The following is a 23,425-nucleotide window of genomic DNA, read 5'->3' as shown; positions in this document are numbered from 1 at the left end:
AGCAAAATGGATATTTATGCTTAATGGATTATCACAATTGTGAATGATGAACTGTTTACTTACAATTTAGCTTTAAAAGGGGCTTGGACAGATTTATGGAGGAGAAGTCGATTTATGGCTACCAATCTTGATCCTCTTTGATCTGAGATTGCAAATGCCTTAGCAGACCAGGTGCTCGGGAGCAACAGCCGCAGAAGGCCATTGCTTTCACCTCCTGCATGTGAGCTCCCAAAGGCACCTGGTGGGCCACTGCGAGTAGCAGAGAGCTGGACTAGATGGACTCTGGTCTGATCCAGCTGGCTTGTTCTTATGTTCTTATGTTCTTAATGCCATCCGAAACAGAGTTACACCATTCTATGATCACTGAAGTCAAATGGGCATCGAAAACTAACTCTGCTCAGGTTGCCACAGTTACCGACGTAATTCTGAGAATGACAATGGGAAAAAACCAAGAACTTATCCTTCATGGCACAGTTTTTTTAAAATAGATTAGCTATTTATTACTGAACACCATTTCATACAGTGCTATACCCTTTTAGTAGTGAAAGGTGTATTCCGCACAGCTCATTCATAATGAGTGCAACTTGTTATGAATGAACCTGTTTCCCTCTCTCTCCCTTCACACATGAGAAGCTTACCCATTCAGGAAGAAGCAGCAAACACTGCAGCTTCTTCGCAGAGACACATGTTACATGAATTGATCTGTGTATTAAGAAAAAGCATCCTGAATAGGGGTGTGTATTGAATATGCTGAACTGTGTGTGTATGTGTGTGTGTGGGGGGAGGGGGTGACAGCTGCCTCATTTCCCCTCCCTGCTATTGCCTGAGAACCTTTAAACACCTGGGCCATTAACCATCTAATGAGACTCGCCATGCCTCCCTTTTCCGTGGGGAGGGAGGGACTTTATGTTATTGGATTGCTGGATGCCACCTTACACTTAAATTTAAATTCAAATTTTGAGCTTTTAAATTTGGAATAAGAATCGGAAATTTTTATCGCTGCTTTTATATGTTATCATTTTATATTGTATTTTATATGCTGTGCACCGCCCAGAGCCCTTCGGGGATGGGGCGGTATAAAAGTCTAATAAAATAAAAATAAAAATAAAATAAATAAAGTCAGTAAAAAGACAACCTAGGATACCTTTAACAGCAGTTTCCTGGAAATCATGAATAAAACCTTGGGTTTGGCCTCGCACAGAGTTCTCTAATGGGTTTTTGACAAAAAAAGAAATACTGGAAAGGTATTTTGTGGTATTTTCCCCTTCAATACCAGAGGCCACATCCCTTACTTAAAACTCCCTTTCAAAATGGAAGAACATTTTTTTTTCTCCTTTAAGAAAAACCCTCTGAATTATTTGTTGAAAACGGGAGCTGTGTTTCCCAGGAAGAGGTTGTTGTTGTTGTTTTTTTGCAAAACAACAAACTCTTACAGATGCACACAGTTGCTCTGGCTGCTTCAATGCACAGCTCTTCCTGGCTAGATTCTGGGTGCCTATTTTTAATACAATCATAAACAAGCTAGAGGTAACAATTAAGTACTGATTTTCCCCGAAGAGGCCATCCATCCTGCAATGAAAACTTTACAACCAGATAATTAGAAAGCATGCTCCATTGCCATGTACTACTTTGCCTCTAATTTTCTGTGGGTGTTTAATCTTGCATGTGGAAAGAAAACCCCACGAGGCAGCACTACAGGAACAAGGAGCTGTATATCATCCATACATGGAACCACAAAGAAATATCCTCTATCAAATATTCTCAAGGATGGATAAGCGGGGATTTCTGTTCTTGTAATAAGCTGCCCAAGAACCAAATGATATGAAAGCCATTATGGTGTTGCGTTAGAGATTCCATTCAAGGAATAGTTAGAGTTGGCAACCGTATGTTGGGACATTTCTGGAGATTTGGGGGTGGGGATTGGGGAGGGTGAGGCATGGTACGAGAAGGGACCTCAGTGGGGCATGATGCTATAAAATCTATGGCTCCTTCCGCACATGCAGAATAATGCACTTTCAAACTGCTTTCAGTGCTCTTTAAAGCTGTGCGGAATAGCCAAATCCACTTGCAAACAGTTGGGAAAGGGGTTTGAAAACGCATTATTTTGCGTGTGCGGAAGGGGCCTATCATCCAAAATAGCCATTTCCCCCCTTTAGGTCTTGCCCATGGTCGGGAGATTGGTTGTAATTCCAAGAAATCTTAGCCACCCCCAGGAAAAGTCATCATACTGCTATAATGAAAGCTAAATGACAAGCAATGTGCAATCAAATGCAAATTTTCTCCCGTAGTTTTAGATGCAATATTAAATGTATGGAGAAGTCTGTCTTCTCCTCTAGTGTTTTCCTAGCTTTTCCACATAGGAAAGGATTGGGGGGGGGGCTGGGGAGGAATGAGGGTCTGACGTGTCACATCCTGCCTTTCCCTCGTGCCCATTCCTGATCATTTTGCTGACTGATGAATATCCATGATCTCAGTTATGTCTATTTTGGACCTATGGAGCATTTCATGCAGAAGTTCTGTGCTGTTTTTCCCCATGGAGGGACCCAAAGTAGTTTAAAGAAGATTCCAAACAATACAAATAAATAAAACAAAGCAACACAAACATATGTCTTGCTCCATTGGGCTGCCTATCACGAGCCACAAACTAAGACCCAAGTATCAAACACCCTTTGACCCTTGCCCGTGGGTTCACACCTCTGGTAAACCCACCCTGACTATGTACCTGCAAAGAAAGGAAGACAAACTCCGAACAAACTGAGCTCAGTTGCTGCTAGCTTGCTTTCAGAAAGCCAGCAGATCTCCTCCTTTTCAGCCATCTAGGCCCCTTCCGCACATGCAAAATAATGCGTTTTCAAACCAATTTCACAACTGTTTGCAAGTGGGTTTTGCTATTCCACACAGCTTCGAGGAGCACTGAAAGCAGTTTGAAAGTGCATTATTCTGCATGTGCGGAATGAGCCCTAGTGTCAAAATTAGAGACAGATGTTCAAATTTAATTGAGGACAGAGGTGTGCGAGCTGGTGCAGACGCTTTCCAACAGAAACTGGTTAGACTAGCTACTTGTGGCTTTTGACAAACAAGCTGTATTGGTTTTTATTAAAAATGAAAACAGTTAATTCATTCAAACAAATGCTCCTTGGTTGGTGAAGAATGGTGCTCTTTGTCATCTGCCTTCTTTGTTTCGATGGCACATGTAAAGGGCTTTACATTACCTGTTTATGCATGTGACTGTGGGTCTTGTGTGTGTGTCACTGGCGTTCCTGCCTAGGGACATGGGGTACCCCTTGTCCCCGGGCGCATCGATTGAGGTCACGTGGGGGGCCCCAAAACATCCTCCTACACAGGGAGGGATTGAGCAAGCCCTAGAAAGCAGGCACTGAAGCCCCGCCCACTCTGTACGGTGGCCTGGAGTGTCCAGGGGGCGGGGGAGAAGCCCCACTGGGCTCCCAGGAGCAGGACTGGGGAGCTCCGCCTCCCCTCCCTCTAACCCAGCATGCCTAATTCGCTAAGTGTGGCATTACTCAGAAGCCTTCTCCCGGCAGCCGGCACCGGCAGGCACAGGAAAAGGCAAGCTGAGCAGGGAGCCCAGAAGCAGCAGCTGAACTGAAGATGATGCTGTTTGCTTGGTAAACCTTCAGATGGGGGGTGACTTGTGAGAGATTTACATGCTTACAAGTTAATTCCCACTTGCACTGGCTTGGAGCTGTTTCTCAGGCTAGCAGCCTACCTCACAGGGTTGGTGTGAGGACACAATTAGGAAAGTGGTGGGGAGGGAGCCATGTCTGTTTTGCTGGGGGTAGGAGGTGATTTGTGAGAGATGATGCTGATGTTTGCTTGGTAAACCTTGGGGGTGACTTGTGAGAGATTTACATGCTTACAAGTTAATTCCCACTTGCACTGCCTTCGAGCTGTTTCTCAGGCTAGCAGCCTACCTCACAGGGTTGGTGTGAGGACACAATTAGGAAAGTGGTGGGGAGGGAGCCATGTCTGTTTTGCTGGGGGTAGGAGGTGATTTGTGAGAGATGATGCTGATGTTTGCTTGGTAAAAAAACCTTCAGATGGGGGGGTGACTTGTAGAGAGATTTACATGCTTACAAGTTTAATTCCCACTTGCACTGGCTTGGAGCTGTTTCTCTCAGGCTAGCAGCCCTACCTCACAGGGTTGAGGTGTGAGGACACAATAATTAGGAAAGTGGTGGGGAGGGAGCCATGCCTGTTTTGCTGGGGGGGTAGGAGGAGGTGATTTGTGAGAGATGATGCTGACGTTTGCTTGGTAAACCCTTAGGGGTGACTTAGTGAGAGATTTACATGCTTAAAGTTGAATTCCACTTGCACTGGCTTGGAGCTGTTTCTCAGGAGCTAGCAGCCTACCTCACAGGGTTGGTGTGAGGACACAATTGGGAAAGTGGTGGGGAGGGAGCCATGTATGTTTTGCTGGGGGTAGGAGGTGATTTGTGAGAGATGATGCTGATGTTTGCTTGGTAAACCTTGGGGGTGACTTGTGAGAGATTTACATGCTTACAAGTTAATTCCCACTCACACTGGCTTGGAGCTGTTTCTCAGGCTAGCAGCATACCTCACAGGGTTGGTGTGAGGACACAATTGGGAAAGTGGTAGGGAAGGAGCCATGTATATTTTGCTGGGGGTAGGAGGTGATTTGTGAGAGATGATGCTGATGTTTGCTTGGTAAACCTTCAGATGGGGGGTGACTTGTGAGAGATTTACATGCTTACAAGTTAATTCCCACTTGCACTGGCTTGGAGCTCTTTCTGAGGCTAACAACCTACCTCATAGGGTTGGTGTGAGGACACAATTAGGAAAAGAGAGTTGGTGGGGAAAAGCCATGTATGTTTTGCTGGTGGTGGGAGGTGTTTTGTGAGCTGGTGCAAAAAATCATTGTTTGGTCGTTGTGGGGGAGGGTGTTCGTCCATACCTGGGGTGGGGGTGGGGGGGCACCAAACTCAGATTTTGTCCCCGGGCTCCAGTTTGCCTAGATTCGCCCCTGGTGTGTGTGTGTGTGTGTGTGTGTGTGTGTGTGTGTGTGTGTGTGTGTGTGTGTGTGTGTGAGAGAGAGAGAGAGAGAGAGAGAGACAGACCCAGACGAGACGGCCGGACGGACGGCCTGAATATCAGACAGACAGACGGAGGGAGGGAGAGAGAGAGAGAGAGAGAGAATTCCAGGACAAAATGTTAAAGAATTAGAAGAAGACTTTGTACAGGTGCACTGAAACTCATCTGCTGCATGCTCTCAAGTTATCACTCAAAAATAGGAACGCTCCTGCTGTAGAATATAAAAAAGCAGTTCCTCATAATGAGCCATACAGCAAATGTTACAAGCAATAAACTTCCATGGACTGCAGCATCTGGCATGCACACACCCCTCTCCTAGAAGTTTAAGGTGACCCTACTAGACAGGCCACTCCTCAAATTAAGTAAACATTTCCCTTGTGTATCCTCAAAGTTGTCACTATGCAGCCAAATCTGATTGTCTATGTGTTACTACAATATAATCTTGTTTGCTACATGGCCCCTGATTGACTGGGAGCAGGATCATTCATGGGAACAATCGAGGAAATGAAAGAAAAAGCAACCATTAAGCAAAATTTGGGAGGGGGTGAAATTCACAAAAAGTGTTTTCTGGGAACAATTTTTTAACTTTGAAAATATCTGCACAACCCTACTTCATGGACCTAACACTAACATTGGAATACAACAAAAATCTACACATAAAGCTTGAACAACTTGTGAATGTTACAGTCTAAAATGACCAGACCTAGTGCCCAAATGCCATGAACACAGAGGGTGATACAGCCAAATTTATGCACATCCAAGTCATAATAAATCCTATAGAAATGCCAATGGTTCAATGATTGACCATGGTGGATTCCGCAAAGCACAAATATAACATCTTTAGGATGTTACAAAAAGTGTTTTGGGGAAGAACTTTGCACAGCTCTCTTCCCCAAAATAAATTCAGCCCCTTATATTTCTCTCAACCCAGTTTTTTTAAAAAAAATCACTAAACTAGCAATCATTTCCACCTGCCTGGACCTGGGTTGAAGACAAAGAGTGGTTGGGAATCAGCCCAATCGCAGTTGCCGCTCGGGGTGGGCAGGAAGGAGTCCCAAAGCCCAGCCCTAGTAAGGATGAAAAGGGGCAGACAGGTGTCATGGCCCTTGCTCTGCAACGTCACCAAAGAGGAGGCTGGCCCAAGCCTATAAAGGCTCAGGTCAGCCTTTGTGCTGGCCATGTGCTCAGGCTGGCCAGCATCTTGCCGGCCCGCCTCTCCCGATAATGCTTTGGATTTCTGTTATTGCATGATTCTTGTCATAGCCATTTGCGGTTTGGCGCATGGGTATTGATCTGAAGGGGCTGAATGGGGGGGGAGCTAGGGAGCTACCCCTCCCCTGCTGACAGGGAATGCTACAGCAAGAGGCCAACTGTCCAGCCAAGCATTAAATCAATGGGATGCTCTCACAAGAGGCCGACCGCCCAACGGAGCTTCACGGCAGAACATAGCTCCAGTAAGAGGCCGACCAGATCAAATCCCATGCTGCACCTCACGCTTCTGATGGTATAATAAATGGATGGCTATGGCCAGATATTTACCCCAGTCAGAGAGTGTAGTGTGGTTATTGTTGATCCTGCCCTCGGACAGCAATTCCTGCCTGCTGAATGAACACCAGCAAGCAGGAAACACAAAATGGCAGAAGTCGCTGTGAAACTGACTAGAGCGCTATGTAGCAAGTGGAAAAAAACGATCAATTTTGGCTGGCAACACTTATGTTCTCCCATACTATAGGAACACAAAATGCCAAAACAGACCTTTTTATAATGCCCTACAGATGTTATATTTATGCTATGTAGAATCCACCCATCTCTCAATTAAAAGTCCTAACATTTGCCTACATCTTCTAAATCCACTTCGGATGTTGCTTTAAGAAAAATGTTGGGGACAACTCTAGAGTTAGCTGATCCCAAGTTGCCTCAGTATTGAGGCAAATACATTCATCGGAGGAACATCTTCTCCAGAGTCTTGAAGTATATTAGTCTTGAAATACATATATCCAGACAATAAACTCAGGCTGACTCTGATTAATTTATCATTTGATGGAGCTCTGAGGGGAACGTTTTAGAAGATGGCATGAGGAAAAACTTCAAGGCCCTTGCCGTATTGTGAAAAGCTATTAGAAGCTTGCCTCAGGAGAAGTTTCTAGTGGGAACAGACCATATGGCATCCAATTTACTGGGAACCTATTTGACTGGTTATTGATCCAGAGAAGCTGAAGTTACCACAGGCTCCTTTTCTCAGGTATTCATGAGGTAGCATTCACATGAGACTTTCCCTCTGTTATTCAGGCAAGCCTCTGGAACACGGCTTACCACCTGCAGTGCTGTTGAGTTGAGGAAATGCTGAAATCCAAATTGTGCATCAGGCGGATGCTTGACAAAGCCTCTTCCTATATTTTTCCTGACATTTACTATTATAGTTTATGCTGAAGCGTTTTCATTATTTTTGTTAGCTATGTTGTAATCTTTAATGTAACGACCATTCCCAGCATTAACAGCTGCACAAACTGGAAATGACCCTGTTTCATGAGAATGAGACAACCAACAGCCTGTAAAGACAATAATCTGATAGAGAGGCCTTCATTTGTGCTCTGGGGTGAGATCATCGATTTCCTACTGCCTGATCTCCCAGATCCTGTAGATAGGCAGTGAAGTTACTTCAGGCATACCAGATACTCGAATGGCTAGAATTCCCCTGAACATGTGAATCAAGTAACTTATGAACACCACTCTGCTGCCTATTATACCGCTATAGCACTTACTGAACATCCTGGTCTAAACAGTCCCCTTCTCATGCAATGCTAGCCTTCCTCTTACAGGGAATAGTTTTGGTTTTATTTTTACCATCAAGTCATAGAGGTTTTATGGTGAGCCTTGATGGGGTTTTCAATACAAGCAGAGGTGGGATCCAGCAGGTTCTCACAGGTTCCCAAGAGTAGGTTACTAATTATTTGTGTGTGCCGAGAGGGGGTTACTAATTGGTGATTTTGCCACGTGATTTTTGCCTTAGTTACGCCCCTCCTCTGCTCCTCAGCAGTAGCACGCAGAACTTGAAGTAGTCTAGCAGGAGGTGCACCGATGTGCATGACAGCCTGTGCCTGCGTGCATTCATTTCCCACCCAAGGACCGGCACAGCGGCTGCATCCTTGCCCCAGCCCTGCCCAGCAATGCCCCACCCCCGGAATGCCTGGCCATGCCCCCGTCATACCACGCCCAGCCCCATTGGTGCTACGCCACTGTTTGAATCCCACCACCATGGGAACCTGTTACTAAAATTTTTGGATCCCACCACTGAATACAAGACACACTCAGAATAGTTTGCCATTGCTTGCTTCTGCATCGATTTGGTCTCCTTTCCAAACATGGACCAAGAGCAACCCTACTTAGCTTCTAAGGCCATTTCTGCTGGGCCAAAATCACCGATTTCAGTCCGGTTAAACACTGTTTGGGGAGGGAGCCTTCCCACAGGTGCTGGCACCAAATCGATGCGGCCTTGCCCTCTCCCCCCCTGAAATGGTTTTTTGAACCTTGCCCCCTGAGTGAGGTTTTTGGAAAACGCTGGCTTCCATCCAATGCTGAGTAAACAGCACCGGGTGGAGACCGACGTATTTCCTGCGCTGCTCCCGGACACCTCCTACCTCCTGCAGTCTTCCATCACTTTGTGGAGGCCAGGGGACACGCCTCCTAGCTTCTGATCCCAGAGGTGTTCCTCTGGCCATGGGGGCATGTCCCCTGACCTCCGCAAAGTGACAGAAGGCGGCAGGAGGCAGGAGGCATCCAAGAGTGGCACAGCCCATACGAAGGCTGTGCCGACGGCTGCAGACCAGCTGGGCTGTTCATGCGAATGGCTGGGGGGGGGGCGCATTGGCATGAACTATGCCGATGCAACCCCGCTCAGCTGGTCATGCGGAAACGGCCTAAGATATGACAAGATCATGCTAACCTGGGCTATCCAGGTCAAGGCAGTTCTTGTATAGGAAGTTGGGTTTTTTTAAAAAAAATGGAGTCTCTTCCACTGCAGTTTACAAATTTTGAAACTCTACAGAACGCCTCACAAGACTGGATGCTAAAAAAATGAGAAAACTAAATCAAAACAGTCGGTAGAAAAGTTGTTGAAAAGCATCAATTCTGTATATTTAGGATTTGCTGAGGAGCTGGTACAGTTGCTATCAAGTTCCTTGGATTTCTAGGAAGAACAGAATGACAGCCATGACATATTGGAGTCCTCTGCCATGATGGTATCAGGCCCCCTTGGCTTTCTGGGAAGAAAATGGAGACAACCTCCACTGTGAATATATAAGCCAGCTTTCTTTTTAACTTTGCTTTTTGTCTAATAGCTTGTTCTAGGAAACAACCATTTTCACAGCATCCAGCAGAATGGAGAACACATCCTGGCAAAGTTCTTGATATTTTTTCTCAAGCCCCCCCACACAAGGAGAAAGAGGTCTGATAAATAACAACCACTGCAGCTCCCTTCTCCAACCTGTATAAAAATGCTTTCAGTAGTGATCATGCCAGGTCAATTACATCTTGGAAACTGATAATATATTGTCAAACCCAGCTTTTGTTCAGTTCAGAGAAAGACAGGTGGGGTGTGGAAGTTCAGGTGAAAGTTCAGAGAACAACAGAGAACAACTGAGGCCTCTGTTGCTCAGGGCAATAAGAAAGCCTGCTCCCACAGAACCAAGTATATTTTCACCCTGTAACATTCATCAGCAAAATGTTATTGGCTTCAAACAGAACAGCAAGGTTTTGACTAAGGGGTTTAAGGGAAGGGAGTGTTTTGCTGCATGGAAGTTTTCCTAAGGTCTGGGTGCTGACCTGCAGCCATTTCTTTTCTCCAAACTTCCTCGCATTCTTGTTTTCCTTCAGTTGTCTTTCTGCATTTTCTTCACCATATCTCCACACTCCCTCAAACTGTCTTTGAGCCAGTTTCAGAAAGCAAAGAGACAATGACTCTATGGGAAGACAACAAATTGGAAATGTGATGAACACTCAAGGAAAAATCACTGCTGGTCAACATCCAAGCCATGGTGGAAACTTTTATGGTAAAAGAAAAGAAGCCACTGTAGGGTCTTGACAGTGGTGGGATCCAAAAATTTTAGTAGCAAATTCCCATGGTGGTGGGATCCAAACAGTGGCGTAGCGCCAATGGGGCTGGGCGGGCATGACGGGGGCGTAGCCAGGCATTACAGGGGCGGGGCGTTAATAATTTCTCTGTTACTGTAAAAAACTCTTACTGTAAAAAAAAGTTTCTAATTTCCAGCTGGTATCTTTCTGTCCATATTTTAAACTCATGATAGCAAGTCCTATTGTCTACTGCCAACAGAAACAACTACTTCTCCTCTAATTGACTGCTTGTCAAATACTTAATACTTTCAAATACTTAATTTTGTTTCTAGAAATCAAAAGAAGGATACTTTCCTTAAACAAGGAACTTTACCATATTTCTAAAACATGTTTTTAAAACAGCCCAACAGGGAGAATTATCCCGTTTTCTACCTTCGCTAACCAGCCACATAGGAAACAACAGGACTTTATGATTTTTGGACCTAATGGAATTTCTAACGGAAAAGCAGACCCAATTAGTAACCCCCTCTTGGCACACACAAATAATTAGTAACCCACTCTCAGGAACTGGTGAGAACCTGCTGGATCCCACCTCTGGGTTATGGGAGCATCGTGGCAGGAATGAGGACAGAACTGCCTAAGGGACAAGGAATCTTGGGAGAGCCGATGGTCATTTCTTTGGAAGAGAAAAGTTCTTGGGAAGCATCTCAACTGACCGTACCATTTTCTAAGAGGTAGCAGCCGAGAGCTTCATCACACCTGTACACTTCTCCTCACAGCCATCTGTGAAAACACTGCTTAGCCTAACCAAACAATTTCTTTCCATTAAGGAAAAGTAGCCACCGAATCCCGACAAGGAGCCATCTCGGAGCACAATCATTCTCTCATCTGAACATCAAGAGTGATGTTTCTAATTTGCAAGGAGGTAATTTCTTTTCCCTGCTGATTTCTCAGAAATTAGCAGGCTCTTTGGACACATCAAGTCAGAGTCAGGCTGGCGCACCGGGAAATAGTCATTAAAGCAATCACTTTCACTGTGCAACCGCAATGTGACAGCGTGACTGAAGTGACTGATCACCCCAAGCAGAGTCCCACAAACGATTCTTATCTGTTTGTCCCTCCTGCCATCTGAGGGAGGCTGCAACCGAAATGCTAGAATGACTAAGGATTACCATTTACACAAGACTGCTTTTCAGATCAAATCCCATTCTGCAATTATAGTCCCAAACAGAAGAAAGCCAATCCTGTAGTGACTATGTCCTAGTTTGCAGCTGTTGCAGCAAACCAGCACCCAGCATGCACCACTTCAGACTGAAAGGTCGTATTTGGGTGGAAGGGGGCTTCCTTGGTTGAGGAACCACTGGAGAGCTATGAACCTTACAGCTACCAACCAATTCAAAGAGTTGTGTTCTTTGTATTGTCGAAGGCTTTCACGGCCGGAATCACTTGGGTGCTGTGTGGTTTCCGGGCTGTATGGCCGTGTTCTAGCAGCATTCTCTCCTGACGTTTCGCCTGCATCTGTGGCTGGCATCTTCAGAGGATCTGATAGTTGGGAAAGCAAGTGGAGTATATATATCTGTTGGAATGTCCAGGGTGGGTGGAGAAACATTGTCTGTGAGTAACAAAGAAGGCAACCAGGTCAATAGTTGAGGGCATCTGAATAGAAGTATGAGTAACAATGAAGACTTTAGCATGGGAGTGTCAATGGAGATAGCAAGGTCACTGGTGGGAGCATCTGAATAGAATTCTATTCAGATGCTCCCACCAGTGACCTTGCTTTAAAAAAAGCTGCATGACTGTTACTGCCCAGGGCTCCCTATCTTTGAAAGAGAAGGGATGGAGGCAGTGGTGGGATCCAAAAATTTTAGTAACAGGTTCCCATGGTGGTGGGATTCAAACTGTGGCGTAGCGCCAATGGGGCTGGGTGGGGCACAATGGGGGTGTGACCAGGTATTCCGGGGGTGGGGCATTCCTGGGCAGGGTTGCACCGGTCCTTGGGCAGGAAACGAATGCACGCAGGCGCAGGCTGCCATGCACGCCGGTGCACCTCCTGCTAGACTGCTTCAAGTTCTGCACGCTACTGCTGAGAGGAGGGGGGGCATAGCTAAGGCAAAAATCACGTGGCAAAATCACCAATTAGTAACCCCCTCTCGGCACACACAAATAATTAGTAACCTACTCTCAGGAACCTGTGAGAACCTGCTGGATCCCACCTCTGGATGGAGGCCAACAGCCCTGTGGCAGAGCTGGGAGGAGAGCCAGTGGGAAGGTGACAACAATGGGGGAGCAATCAGAAGGACCCATCCTTACTAGCTCACAGTCGAGAAACAGACCCCTCTGATATAAAGGCCTCCTTTGGAGAAAGGTGTAGGAGCAGAGAAACAGGACTCCTCTAAGGTAAAAACGTCCTTGAAAGAAAGGGCTTGCTGAGGAGTGAGAGTAGGGAAAAAGGATGTCATATCCCCCAATAACCTTCCCTCTGCCCACTTTTCCCTCAAAAAGTTCCAACTTTCAGTTCTGCTTTGACTGAGCAGCCCTTCTGTCTATTAGTGTTGTGATGCAGTGCATCAATGTGGTGATTTTACTTTATTTTAAACTTTGTGTTTTCCTACCTTTATAATTATAATTCACAGTAAAAAGGTTCTCCAGCTGCTCAGCTGGGCACCTTTCAGTCAGGCAGAGAAACTGCTTTGAGGGAACACAAAAATAACTCCTTTTCCTTCTGTCAGAAAATAAAAAGCAGGCACCAGAGGCTTTATAAAGTTAAACAATGAAACAAGAAGTTTTTATTTAAAAATTTAAAAAAAGATTTTGGCAATGGAATAATTATTAATAAACAAGAAGCTGGTATTGAGTGGTTAATATATACAAGTTGTTTCAAGTTTGTCCCACCACCACCACTTCATTTCTGACTCACAAATCATTTGCTTTCGATTTATGATGGTCCTATGAGTCAATGTCTTCCCAAATGTCCTATCATTAACAGCCTTGCTCAGGTCTGTGACTTCCTTGATTGGGTCTTCCTCTTTTCCTGCTGCCTTCAACTTTTCCTTGCATTATTGTCTTCTCCAATGAGCCTTGTCTTCTCATCATGTGACCAAAATATGATAGCTTCATTTTTGTCATTTTAGCTCAAGGACAGTTCAGGCTTGACTTGATCTAGAAAACCCTCATTTGTCTTTTTAGTGATTCGTAATATCCATAACGCTCTTTTTGACACCACATTTCAAATTAATTTACATTCTTCCTGTCAGCTTTCTCCATTATCCAACTTCCACACTCATGCATAGTAATAGGAAATGCTGTGCCATGGGACTTGGGCATCAGTGACACTCCCGAGGGTAAAGAGATTTAATCCTAAAGACTGGTACCCCAATTGGATGGGCAATCCAAAAAAAGTTAAGAGCTGGATATGTATTTTCCTGCTGAAACCAATGGAAACCAGGCATGAATGTAATATGATGCTTTAAATCATAATCACCAAGAATTGTTTTCACACTAAACGAAAGAAAGAAAGAAAGAAAGAAAGAAAGAAGAAAGAAAGAAAGAAAGAAAGAAAGAAAGAAAGAAAGAAAGAAAGAAAGAAAGAAAGAAAGAAAGAAAGAAAGAAAGAAAGAAAGAAAGAAAGAAAGAAAGAAAGAAAGAAAAGACAATGAACATCTATGAAAGGACATTACATGATGGACCTCTTCACTTCTGAGAGAATAAAAGCAGTATTGCAATCAACTAACACTAAAACTTCTCCAAACTGACAATAAATAAGACTGATTTGATTATTCAAGCTTTTGTTTGCAAGGTTTACATTAGGACTGTGCACCTTTCCCCCCTGGTATTTCCCACATTGATCCAGAATTTTTTTTCAAAAAAAACAACAACAACCCTGAGCCTCTCCCCCATGTAGGCATTTTCAGCTTATTCAAAATCTTTTGTGCTTGTAAAGCTGAACTTGAAAAACTCTGAGCTGCAGAGCTGTGTGCAGGGATCAGATGAGCCAAGCACCTAAGATGGACTGGGCTGACTCCTCCATGCATCTTTGCTGGCTGCACTGCGTCCTCTGAAACCTGCTTGGACTTTAGAGACTTCAAGGTGGACCTCTGTGCAGCACACTTGGGGTTCTAAGGCAGCAGAGAAGAGTTGAATGCCGAGATCAGCCGAGCCAATGCCGGCACTCAGTTGTGCTAACTGCCCCACTGCCTCAGAAGCCCATTTGGGTTTCTGAGGCGGCGGCGGACAACTGGGTGCAGGAATTGGCTGATATAACATTTGCACTCAGCTCTGCTGACTGCCCCCTGCCAAAATGCTTTTCAACTTTTTTCAGATTTGGGCTATTTTAGCCTGGGTTTTTTTCGGCTTTATCACCAACCTCCAGGGGGTAGCTGGAGATCTCCTACTATTACAGCTGAACTCCAGGCGACAGAGATCGGCCCTCATCCACATCGCTGTTATGCATTTCTCAGTTAATTTCAGGTCTTTTTATCTCCCTTGGATTTCTCATTCTGAGGAGCATCTAGGTTTCATTTGTACAGTGCGCTCTACTGATGGGTATAAATGAAACATCAAGACAGTATTTGACTTATTCAGGGAAACTGTTCACGCTTCGGGCTTACACGCCTATTATGTTTAATTGTTTTCAAGCCTGAATCTTTACAGCCTCTTCCATGGATACATATCTTCTGTGCATGCGTAGGGGAAATAACCCAATTTGTTTTAGATCACAGCACTGCTTGCTTTGAAAGGGAGGCGCACAGAATCTGACACTGCCCCGGCACATCCAGTCAACAGCAGGAGGAGAGAAAAACATCAATGCTGAACATGCAATTGAAATGAGAGCAATCTCGAATAAACACGCTACACTGCTTGCATAGTAAATCCCTGGGTTTAAGAATGACTCTGTTTTTTCAGTCTTCTTCTTGTACTTTTGCTCATCACTGCAGATTGACTTCTTTGAAGTCTATAGTCACACGGGATGTTTCTTAAAAAAAAACAGATTTATCAATGACAGCGAGTATGAGGGAGTGCTTAAAGTTCCAGGCCTTGGGTCAGTTCTCCACTCTGTCATGGAAGCTCGGGTGGGTGACCTTGGGCAAATCACTCCCTCTCACCCCCACCGACTTCACGGGGTTTTTATTGAGGATAGAATGTTTCCAGGCACAGTTCAAAATCCCACTTGTTTCCTTTAAGGATCTAAATCGTTAAAAGGCCAGGATTAGCATTCTCAGCTCCATGCTGGGAAACACCTGGAAACTTCGGGCGTGGAGGAGAGTGGGGCTGGGAAGTGGAGGGGCTTCTGTGAGGTATAATGCCATAGCCTCAGAGGTGGGATCCAGCAGGTTCTCACCAGTTCCCGAGAGCGGGTTACTAATTATTTGTGTGTGCCAAGAGGGGGTTACTAATTGGGTCTGCTTTTCCATTAGAAATTCCATTAGGTCCAAAAACCATAAAGTCCTGTTGTTTCCTATGTGGCTGGTTAGCGAAGGTAGAAAACGGGATCATTCTCCCTGTTGGGCTGTTTTAAAAACATGTTTTAGAAATATGGTAAAGTTCCTTGTTTAAGGAAAGTATCCTTCTTTTGATTTTTAGAAACAAAATTAAGTATTTGAAAGTATTAAGTATTTGACAGGCAGTCAGTTAGAGGAGAAGTAGCTGTTTCTGTTGGCAGTAGACGATAGGACTTGCTATAATGAGTTTAAATTATGGACAGAAAGATACCAGCTGGAAATTAGGAACTTTTTTTTTTTACAGTAAGAGTTTTTTACAGTAACAGAGAAATTATTAATGCCCCGCCCCCAGAATGCCCGGCCACACCCTAGTCATGCCCCGCCCAGCCCCATTGGCGCTACGCCACTGTTTGAATCCCAACACCATGGAAACCTGTTACTAAAATGTTTGGATCCCACCACTGCATAGCCTCCTCCTCCCAAAGTGACCACTTTCTTTGTCACCTAGAGATCAGCTGTAATAGTGGGGGATCTCCAGCTACCACTTGGAGGTTGGTGACCCTGGGCCAGGATACTTGAAGGACCGCCTCCTCATGTCCTGCTCACCTGCTAAGATCCTTCTCAAAAGCTCTGCTCTCTGTGTCACAACCTGCACAGGTGAGGTAGATGGTGTTCAAAGTCAGGGCTTTTTCAGCGTTGGCACCTTGTCTGTGAAATATCCCTCCCTCCCTGAGGCAAGCCTGATGCTCACCCTACTATCTTTTAGGTGCCAGCCCAACACAATTCCCCCCTGCCAACATTCTTTTTGCTTAAGGAGCTGACCTTCTAAAATCATGTTTTAGAGTGTATTCATATGTAGATAATTGCTTTAAGCTGCTAAATATTTTATGCTGTTTTTATGTTCCTTCTGCATTTTTAATGGCTGGGGTTTTAATAGTTTATTAGTGTTAATTCATTTTATTATGTTTTTATTGCATTTTGATTTTATAAGCCTCCTTGAGCAAGTGCTCTTCGAGCAAGTAGAGCTGAAATCTTCTAGACAAATAAATAAATGCTGAGGTGGGGTTTAGGGGTCTCCATGTCCCTCCCCTCAGCAGTTCCCTTGTCTATTACACCCTTTTCTGTCCTGCTTAGGCCCTTTCTGCACATGCAGAATAAAGCACTTTCAATCCACTTTCACAATTGTTTGCAAGTGGATTTTGTTATTCCGCACAGTAAAATCCAGCTGCAAAGTGCACTGAAGGTAGATTGTAAGTGCATTATTCTGCGTGTGCGGAAGGGGCCCAAGTCTTGCTGGGCTTTTGAATTGGAAAGGGAAGGGAGGTTGCAGCCCTTGGTTCCTCTTCTTCTCCACTTGTGCAGCTTGGGGAGAAAACCCAACAATCTTCTCAAAGGGCTGCTTCTAAGCCTCTTATGAAACCAGTGCAGTTGGCTACACATATTGAATCTTGGGCTGCACCTTCCCCCTCTTTCTCCTCCCATTGCCCTGACTGATTTGGCAACAGGAGAGGTTGAATTAGGGCCTTGAAGGGCAAATACCACGTTGCTGTTCTTCAGCATTTCTTCTTGTTCCTGGTGGGCTTCCTACTGCTAGCACTGTGGGTTCTCAAGTGAACATCCTGGGACTCCTGGGGAAATCCAGGGGCAGCTCTGGAAAGGTGGGTGGGTTTGCTCCTGGACAGTAGTGCTTGCACTCTGATTGGGCTTCATAAAAATGCCAGTCAGATCTGTGTGTGGGTTGATGTCCAAAATAAAACAAAAGTGCAGGCAATCCTTCTTGTTCCCACTTCAGTGTTGCACAAACCAAAAAAACAAAATGACACCAAGAAGCAGTGGAATCACAATCACTGCTGTCACTGTCGGGATCACAAACAGGCATAAAGAAATGGCAAAGAAAAGTGGGTGGGAGGAGAAGCCATTTGAGCTATTTAAGGGTGAAGGTACAAGCACCAGCTCATTACATGGGGTGACATCACATCAGAATGTTTGCTAGGCAGACTATGTTTACAGTGGTTTGTTATGACCTTCCCTAGTCACCTACATTTACCCCAGCAAGCTGGGTGCTCATTTTACTCACCTCAGAATGGAAGGATGAGTCAACCTTGAGCCAGATACCTGAAACTGAGATCTATCAGGACTGAACTCAGGTCACGAGCAATGTTTTCACTGCAATACTGCAGCTTACCGTTCTGTACCACAAAGGTCCTAATAAACTATTTTCCCTTCTAAATGTTCTTCTTTTAACCCAAAAGATTCATTGCAGATTCAGTTGCATCAGTTCTACAATGTAAACAGTTCTACAATGAGCCCTCCGGGGGAGGGCGGTTTAAAAATGGAAATAAATAAATAAATAAATAAAAAATGGAATGAAATAAATAAAAAAATAAAAAATACACAATAAACAAACAATTGTTGTTTGTAATTCCATCTTTTCTCCACAGATCTCACAGAAAAAGTATATGAGTTTGCATCATTTTACTCTGAAAAAAATCATGGGCTTTAAAACTGAAAAAAAAGTGTGTTATGACTGAGGGGGGTTGGCCTAGGCATAGGTGTCAAACTCACGGCCCTCCAGATGTTATGGACTACAGTTCCCATCATCCCCTGCCAGAACATTGCTGGTAGGGGATGATGGGAACTGTAGTCCATAACATATGGAGGGCCACGAGTTTCACACCTATGGCCTAAGGTTACCTTGTCAGCTTTGCAGTTTAAGAGGGACTTGATCCCTTCTTTCTGATATCTATGTCTAAACAACATATTTTTTTTCATCCATTTGGACCAGTTCCTCAGAGTTTTTAATAAAACTGTGATGTATTTCTGCACAGATGCCATTGTATAATTTAGGACAATAGAACAGCCTTTGTAATGTTAGCATAATGAGACCTCTTCTCTGAATAGGTTGAGCAATGGAAGGGTGATATTTCATAAGTGGCCAAGAGACATTTGGAATGATGTTATGCAAATATCGACAGCGGTTGTCCAAAATGCTGAACGAGCTTCATTGTCATTTCTCAGTAATCCATAAAACAGCCTTCTGAAGTTGTCTTAAATGATCACCTTCCTAATCGGGTAGAGGGGGATGAAGGGATTTATTTAATGCTATGGGGATCCTTCAGACAGACAGATGGTCTAAATATATGCAAAATAAATGAAATAACTATAAGTCAATTTTGTAAGTTAACAGCTTAGAAAAGACTTAATCCATGGGCTTCTAGATCATTACCGAACACTTCTATCCTGTTTTTAACCAACCACGTGCTCAAGATACACATGGTTCTCCCTTCTTCAATCTGATCCTGACAACAGCCCTTTGAGATAGGTGAAAGGGAATAACTAAACCAAGTGGGCATACCATGTCTTTCCTCATGTCTTTCCTCCTTTCTTGTGTCTGCCAGGAGCTCCAAAACTAGATGTGCACTGAGAATTTGGTGCATAGAATTCCCAGTTTGGGATGGTATACAAAACTCAAATAGAGGACTCAAAACTGGTCGACATTGGAGCCAAAGAATAAAACATCTTGAAAAATTTCAGTTTTTTCATTGTCAACTTTAAACGTGTGCAATTCCTCAGTAGTTATTACTTTTGTCTTCTTGAAGGTTAGCTGTAATCCTGCTTTGGCATCAACAAGAGGCAATTGATCGTTGCTGGAATTCCTTGATTCAATCAGTACAGGACAACGACTCTAGAAGATTCTGGAAAATAGTCACTGGTGGGCTTAGAGATAGCAGTATCCTTCCTTCTAGTATCTCAAGATCACAATGGTATGAGTTTTTTTTTGGAAACAATGGGGGAGTGCCAGAATTCTCATTCCACCCTGGTTCATGTTCTACCTTCTGACAAACCCCTGGCCTGCCCCCCCGTGGTCCTCCCCCCCCCTCTCTTGAGATTGGGAAACTTTATAAGCCAAACTTAAACGCAGGTAGCCAGCTGAACCTGGTCCTGACACTCTTCTTCCAGAGTTGCTTATATAGTATTTAGGGAATGGTGGGTCCCTTTATATTGGCAACGCATTGTTTAACATGGTTAAACCAAACAGGGCATAATTCCCACTGTGTGGGAGCTTTTACTCAATTATCATCCTCCTATCTATAAGAAGGGTGACCCTAACAGTCCATCTAATTCATAGACCAATCAGTCTTCTCTCGGTCTTGGGAAAACTTCTCATGCCAAATACCTCCTTGGGAAATTAACTGATTGGATTGTTGATACAAAATGTCATAGGGAAGGGAAACAAATTGGATTCCAAAGGGGTGAAGTCAACCCTGCGACCACTGCCTGGTGTTAAGTTGCTTGGATAACTAAATATAAGAGGAAAAAAAGAGCCCCTTGTATGCAGCCCTTTACTCCGATCTCCTCACATTTATGATCTCTTGTTAATAGAGAGATTCTCCTGGAAGAAACTCAGCAGCCAAGGTGTAGAGCCAAAGGTTAGTTTGAATTAATTAAGATCCTGCACACAAAACACCTATTGCCAATGTGAGGATGTAACATGGAGGGATTGTTAACCCTAAAAAAAATTCAAGTTACTAGCAAGGGGTAAAAACAAAGGTATGCTTATTGGCTCCTCACACTCTTTAAGCTCTTTATTAACGCATCTAGCTTCCACACTCCAAGTGAGGGAGCTCCAAGTACCGTATAGTCCAACTCTGGACTCAACTTCCATACCCCTGCTTGCTGTTTGCTGATGACGCGGTTGTACTTTCCTCAGCTCACGAAGTCAGGATCTAAGGAGAGCTTTTAGAGTGTTGTATATGAATAAACTGCACACCATCAACGATTATGTAACTTAACTTAGATAAATCCAAAAATTGTGGTATTTACCGCATAAAATGGAAAGCCTACCATCTGTGGATAGGCCACAGTAGTTTCGATTTGCAGGTGGCAGTCCATATAAAATACCCTAGGGCTTACTCTACCATCATAGGGCCTCCCTGGACACTACATAGGAATCCGGGCCATCTCCGCCACTAAATTAAGTGCCTCAGCCATTATATATCGCTTCCCTCTATGGAGAAAAGGCCGAGGGGATACACATCCCCTGCAGCGTTGAACCAAAGAGAAAGCATTTAATGCCAAAGTGAGGTCAACAAATCGCTTTATGGGATCCCCATCTGGATAGAGGGGCATGGAGCAGAGAGGTTGAAAGGGTCCAGTCATACTTCTCTGTATAAACTCCTTTTGGCTTGCCCCATTCTGTTCCCCCCTATGCTTTGGCTCCCTGTGCTTACAGAAACAGAGCCAGCATCGGCTGGAAACTCTGGGCCTGGTGCCGCATATCTGCATTTCAAGTTTTGGGCCAGGATTTGTTTTAATCGAGATGAACTGGACTATACATCCCAGGGACGCTCCATCCTCCACACAAACTCCAGTGGTGGAGTTAAAATCGAAGCCAAACTTAATGAGTTGGGCATTTCCTCTTGAGGACCCAAGCTAATGCGTTAACAGAGCAGGAGGTCTATGGGGCTAATCAAGAAGAGGACTTTTTTTGACAGAGAGTTTCAAATACAGATGCTAGAGGAAGCTAATAAAACCTGTTCCCCGATCTCTTGGGAATTAACCTATGGATAGACTAATTGCAGCTCCAGTACCTTTATCTCCTGGTTGAGGGAGCCCGGTGGCGATAGAGCAATCACCTAGCTAGGTGTAATGTCCCTGCCTTCTTCCTTTAGCCTTTGGACGCCACCTTGGAATCCCACATAAAGAAAGGAAATGCCCGTGTGGCATGGGTTCTGTGGAAACAGTATCTCATATGCTGTTGGATTGTCCCTTTTATGAGATAGGTAGGAAGAAGCACATAATCCCCTTCCTGCATGGAAGTGAAGGCATTACAGATAAACAGAAGGTTATATATCTTTTAAACAGCCACAACTACGAGCTGTTGGAAGCGGTGGCTAAATTTTTAAATGGTGTTATTTTAACTCGTCAGAAATTGTAAAGTTGTAAAGGCTGTTATTATCTTGCTAAGCTAATCTTAAACAATCTATATGCCATTAAAGGTATTCGAAATCGAAAATCGAAATCGAATCCTGCTTTGGCAGTTTCTGCTTTAACCTTCAACGTGATTCAGTATAATGACAAATGTGAGCTGTTACTAAATGTAAGCGGATCTTAATTGTCTGATTCTAAATAATATGTCATATATTTGATGTTCTGTATATATAATATTTTATTACGACTTGGATACTGGATTCTATTTTTCTATTTATGTAAAGGATTTATTGTCTGTAGATATTATAATTTATGCCTAATAAAGGTTTGTTGTTACTGTTACTGCTTTAACCTTCATCAACAGTTGTTTTAAGTCTTCATTTTGTCATTTTCCTAACCTGAAAAACCCCATGGGGAAAATTTACATGTGGCCCATTGGTACATACATAACCAGCCAAACAGTGGTTCACTGGGGCCCTTTCATGTCCAGAAAACTAATGTGGAAGGCAGATGTTCCCTTTCCCTAAATGCCAAAGTCCCAATGCAAATCAGACCTTCACATACCTGGAAATTAAAATCGAAAGCTGAAGAGCCTGGTGTTCTGGTTGATAACCATGTGGTGGATGTATGAGGATGCTGTATCTGGTTCTGGGTTAGGGTGGGAATTTAAAATCCAGTTCTCCCCACCGACTCATAGGTCCTTTCCGCACGGGCCAAAAACAGTGCCCTGGGGACAGCAAAAACACCATCCCCAGGGAGCTGTTTGCATGGGGGGCACAGCTGCTTCACAGCTGCGCCGCCCTCGCGCCTCCCCAGTGGTGCGAAGCCACTGTTTCCCAACCTCGCTCCTTGAGCAAGGGTTTTGGGAAACAGCGGCTTCCAAACGCTGCCATGCGAACGGCAGCGGCTGGAAGGTACCATCCCTCCCCCCTTTCCCAATCAACCTACCTTCCCTGCGCATCCGTCTCATTGATCAGCGGCCGAGGAATGGGGACATGTTCCCCTGGCATGCCCTGGGCGCACTCCAGGAGCGGATTCACAGCAGGGTATAGAAGCGTGTCCCCATGCCTCGGTGACACAGCAGACGGTTGCAGGGAAGGTGAGTCGATTGGGCAACGGCACAGCGCGGCGCCGTCTTCCCCGGTAGTTTCCGGGACCGTTCGTGCGAACGGTCCTGGGGGGGTTGGGTTGGCCTCATGTACGCTGACCCAACCCCCAGCGTGGCCGTGCGGAAACGGCCTTAGTCTGATAATGACCAGTATACCATGCTAGTTCTTCCAGCAGTCCTGTCCATTATATTAAACCAGTTCCTCATGGATTCAACAGTTATTGATCTGAAGCTTTTAAGTCCCTGGACATAACGCAACGTGTATTCAGTTCTACGGAAAATTAAGACAGTCCATTATTTCCCCCCCATAGATCTCTTTTCCGTCAAGATATATTAACTGGAAGAACACTGCCTCCTCAAATGTAAAAAGTACATTTTCATCAAAATCCTGAGACCAACTACTATAATTCCATCGCCGTATAATGGCTAGTATGGTAATTTTAAGATTAACCGCCTTCATCAAATAACGAAATCAATACTTAAGAAAACATCAACAAGAAAATCATCTCCCTAATGAATAAGCAATTGCCCGTCAACATAAAATACAATGAGATGCCAACGTCTTTGATTATTATTATTTTTTCTCACCCAAAGAAATCGATGCAAACAGGGGAGGGGAAATCTCGTCTTTTTCATCTTGTGGAGCACACAGCCATCAGGAAAACAAAACAGGATGTTCCAGCGATCATTACCTTTCATACACGAGGCCGATTTTTTACTGAAAAATCTCTATGGTATATCAATGATGACTACATCCCACTGGGGCTGATGAGGCAGAGGACAGGAACATCAATAGTAGGTGGATCCA

Source organism: Sphaerodactylus townsendi, linkage group LG07 (assembly GCF_021028975.2).
Source record: "Sphaerodactylus townsendi isolate TG3544 linkage group LG07, MPM_Stown_v2.3, whole genome shotgun sequence".
NCBI lineage: Eukaryota > Metazoa > Chordata > Lepidosauria > Squamata > Sphaerodactylidae > Sphaerodactylus > Sphaerodactylus townsendi.
This window is presented reverse-complemented; position numbering follows the sequence as displayed.